The sequence below is a fragment of the Manis pentadactyla genome, chromosome 16 (assembly GCF_030020395.1).
Source record: "Manis pentadactyla isolate mManPen7 chromosome 16, mManPen7.hap1, whole genome shotgun sequence".
In the NCBI taxonomy this organism is placed as follows: domain Eukaryota; kingdom Metazoa; phylum Chordata; class Mammalia; order Pholidota; family Manidae; genus Manis; species Manis pentadactyla.
The window spans coordinates 21027917-21032380 of NC_080034.1; the positions used below are offsets into that span (position 1 = coordinate 21027917).

General features: G+C 44.0%; 1 long non-coding RNA gene across 8 annotated transcripts in view; it reads left to right on the plus strand.

Annotated features, from left to right (window-relative positions):
- Positions 1-4464, plus strand: part of LOC130681190 (uncharacterized) — a 67279-nt gene that overhangs the window by 13634 nt on the left and 49181 nt on the right. The window lies entirely within an intron of this gene.

Consider the following 4464-nt stretch of genomic DNA (forward strand, 5'->3'; position numbering starts at 1 on the left):
TTGCTGCTGTGTGTCGCTCCTTCCTTTCACACCTAATCTTAAATTATCCACCAATTTCACTGATTACTTGAAAATCTGAGCTAAGTATTGAATTTACAACAGATGGATAAGTGAGTCATCAATTAGGCTGGTAAAGACCAATGCATACTCCGGGAAATATTTTTAACAGTTAAACAAAATTAACGCATGGCCTAAATTTGACAAAGATCCAATTACAAGGCTTGCGGGTTTTGTTTTGTTTTGTTTTTAAATTATACTCTGGAAGGTAAGTCGTTTTGGACTTGTCTCTCAAAAATGACCCAGTATGTATTTCCCAGGTGAATTTGGTCTTCATCCACAGTTCCTGAAGACACTGCAGTCTTTAAGGTGGAATGGGTGTTCAGTCATGTTAAAGAATGACTTTGGGACCCCACCCAAGGGCAGGGACTGGAGGTTGAATCAGCCAATGGCCAATAATTTAGTCAATCATGACTATGCAATAAAGCCCTCAAAAACCCCTGAGGAGAGGAGAGCTTATGCTGTCTGGGATCCTGCTTCTCAGTAGGAGGGAGTTTCTATGCTTGGAGAACCAGAATGCTCCCACGTGCCACCCAGCCAGGTCCATAGATGTTCCTTTATTTGGGACCTCACCCTATGTCTCTCTTCATCTAGCTTGCTTGTATCCTTTATTAAACTGGTAAACCTAAGTGTTTTCCTGAGTTCTGTGAGTTGCTCTAGCAAATTAATTGAATTTAAGGGGAAGGTCATGGGAACCTCCAATCTGTGGCCGGTAGGTCAGAAGCACAGGTAACTGCCTGGGGCGACCTGTATCTGGAGTGGGGGCTGGAAGGCAGTCTTGTAGGACCGAGCACTTAGCCTGGGGAATCGGTGCTGCCTCCAGGCAGATAGCATCAGAATTGAGTTCTTGGACGCCTTGCTGGTATGTGAGTTGTGCTTGATACTGTGTGTGGGGGAAGATACCCCCCATCCCACACACACATTGGAATTGGGTCTGGGAACCCAAAAGGAGTTATACTGCTGTATATACTATTTTTATTATTATTGTATCTGAAAAAACACACAACACCCCCATAGCAGGCCTTCTTTCACCAAGCCAGAGTGGGCAGTGCTTCCAGAATCAGGCTTCAGAGGGCCTGCTCTGAAGTTTGAAAGCCTGCTTTGGAGGAAACCACAGACTGGCATCATGACATTGGTGCAGGCTCCAGGGAAGGGCCCCTCCCTCACTCTTGGCCTTTGTCCCCGTGCACTCCTCTGTGAGCTGATGTGGCCTTTAGCCAACTGAGATGCCACCTTAGAATGGCCCAATTCCTCTGCTGAGACAACTGAAGTATAAATCTTCCCTTAGAATCCTCATGAACTTTATCAGCTCTTTTTTCTACTGAAGTATGGTTGTTACACAATCTTATATTGGTTTCAAGTATACAACAGCTCAAGTCTTATCATTGTGATCAATCAGAGAGCTTTTGCAGAGCCAAGATTGTCTTTTCAACAACACTGCAGGCTGATGGGGGGTGAGGACTTGATAATATGGGTGGATGTTGAAACCACATGTTCATCATGTGAAACCTTCATAAGAATGTTTATCAATGATACTTGAAAAAAAAAGTGATTACAATTTGAAAAATGAAAATAATACTGCAGGCTACAAAGGCCACAGAAGAAGAATGAAGTAAGGCCCTTTCTCTCAACCTGCTTATGAGAGTCAAACTTCATGAATCGATGGCAACCACCACCACAGCACACAATTGAGTGTTAAGTGGAGCGAAATCTGAACAGGCCTCTACAGAGGAGAGCCAGTCAGGGCACACTTGGGATAGCCATGCACTTGTGCTAGGTCTGGGAGGCTGTCCAGCAAACTGTGAGCATAGGACTGGTGTGGCTTCTTCAAGAGCCAGGGCTGTTGGGGAGTAATGAGGAAATGAGTCGGGTAGGTGCCATGGCATTGGCGAAAGGTGTGTAGGCTTGAAGTTGCAGAAGGAAGGCGGGAGTTCAGTTCTCATCCCTGAAGCTTTGTGCTTGATCAAGCCTTACCACGCCTGAGCTCTGGGGATGCATACAGCTGACCAATGCCTCCCCCATGGATAAAAGTGACACTGCCTTCTCTGGTCTTGCCTGTTTTCTTCTCTTCTGACCCCCGTTAACAGAGGTTTTCCCAGGGTTCTACCGTTTCCCCGTTTCCTACATACACAGTACTTCTCACACCGGCACTTCACCCATGTCCTTGACTTCAACATAGGTCTCCAGCCAGATCTTTCCTGAGGTTTGGATTCAAATACCCAGTGGCTCTGGATTTGTTCAACTCAGTATCTCACAGGCACTTCAGACTCAACACCCTCAACCTTCTCCTTCAACCCAGACCTGACCCTTTCCTACACCTAATCTGTCACCTAGGTCTGTTGATTGAAATCCATGTTTCTGATGTCCATTCGTCCTTCCAGTTTCTACTGCTCTCCATTCCGGTCTCCAAAATGAATCTATGCAGATGATATCAACCACAGTCTCGTAACTGACCTTTCTTTCCCAGTGGTTCCCCTGCCTCACATCCCCAAACCCTCACTTCTCTAAACCACTTCAGGGGGATAGTTTAACAGTGCAAATTTGTCATCGCTCCCCTCCTCAAATCCCTCAATAGCTCACCATTGTTCGTTTACAGCTGTTTACAGTCTGGACCCTTAACATGCCAGCAGGCCCTTCTTCTGTTGCCTGCCTTCCCACTCCAGCTTTCTCTCCCAGGAGAGGGCCCCCCAACCACCCCCCCGGGCCACTTGGTTGGCCTGGACTGATACACACTCCATCTCCAGTGCTGGCTTCTGCACACAATGGCAGCCCAGGAGCCAGAGCTGCCAGGAGCCCTCACCTACCCCCCAGGCCGGGATTAGGGCTTTCCCCAGCAACCAGTTACCCTGACCTTGCTTCCCACAGCACAGTTCTATCTTGGGGCCCTACCGGATCAGTGGTTTACTCTGCTCACTTCCGCCTTTGTGGCCAGCTCCTTAACGAGCAGGCTCTGTGTAGTATGCAAGGTCTCCTATCTACAATGGTATGTGACATAAAAAATAATTATATACTTAATAATTATTTACTGAATGAGCAGTTCTTTAGGCCCAGACATATGTACCAGCTTTCTTCTGTTCAGCAAGGTTGAGGGAAAAAAAAAATACTGGTTTGGGAGTCCAGAAGTTTGGCTGTTCAGATTTGCTCTCCTCAATTAGCTGTGTGGCTGTGCCCAAGACATTCAACTACTCATGTCATTTTCCTCATAAAACAGGGTGGGTGGGAGGAGGTGATTTCCTGTCTCTCTACCTCTCATGACAAAAGGAATAAATAATAATAAAATGGGCAGTAACTGGCACTTTGAAGAGGAAAAACATGCACATTAACTAGTAATATTTGAACTAAAGAACTCACAAAAGAATTTTAATAGTATATATTATAGAAATATATTTCTGCCTTATTAATGATTTTAATGCAATCTTTAAAAAGTAAAAAAGGAATTTTTAACATTTTTGTTTACATTTCTGGGAATCCTTGTAATACCTCCCCCAACTCCTTTATAAAAAGTTTTAACTAGACTCAGATTATGGTGAAATTGGAATTAAGTTCCACTTTAATCTGAACTATTATTTAACTCTATAACATGAATATAATATCTGTGCCATGAATTCACATTTATAAGTAAGTGTTATAAAATGTTACATCACGTTTGGACTACTTAGGGATCCAATCTTAAAGTTTATCTTAGGTGCTCCTTTAAAACTATTTAGAAAAATTAAAGACAATTACTCTAGAAAAAATGGAAAGGGAAAAGCAGGGTAAAACCTATATTCATGGCAATACTTTGACATTTGAGCCCAAAATTGTATATCTGGATCTTGCTTTAAAAAAGAATCACAATGAAAGTACATATTTTTAAGATGTGATTTTACCTAGTTTTGACTGGTGAAAACTACCCAGAGTGCATTTCCTCTTCAGTAACATTAAATAAAACAGGGACACAACCTGTTTCTGGTGACTATTGTGGTCCCCTGAAAACACAGTAAAAACATATGGCAAGTACCCATAAATAACTATTTAACTCACAGAGAGGAGCACATGGATGAGCAGAGCAGCACCTGGGCAGAGCAGCAGTTTCCATCAAAGAGGGCAGAAGAAATGCTTCCAGAGTCCACAGAAGCCCAGCCTCAAAGGAACAGCCATCAAAATGCCAGCTTGACATCCATGTCTAAGGGCTAGAACCATGCTTTGAGCAGCCTTCGATCTCACCAGAGACAGAGGTGCAGTTGCAAACAGCCTCGGATGCCTCTAGGACCTCCAGTCATCCATCAAGTGGGAGGCCGCTGGACCCACACTGACCTTTGTAGCCACTTCATTTCACTGTTCATTAAGTTATATTTCTGAGAGTGGCACTACCAGCAGAATCCTGTTATTAGCAGAGAATTTTAGCATGGATTTGGAGTCACCAAT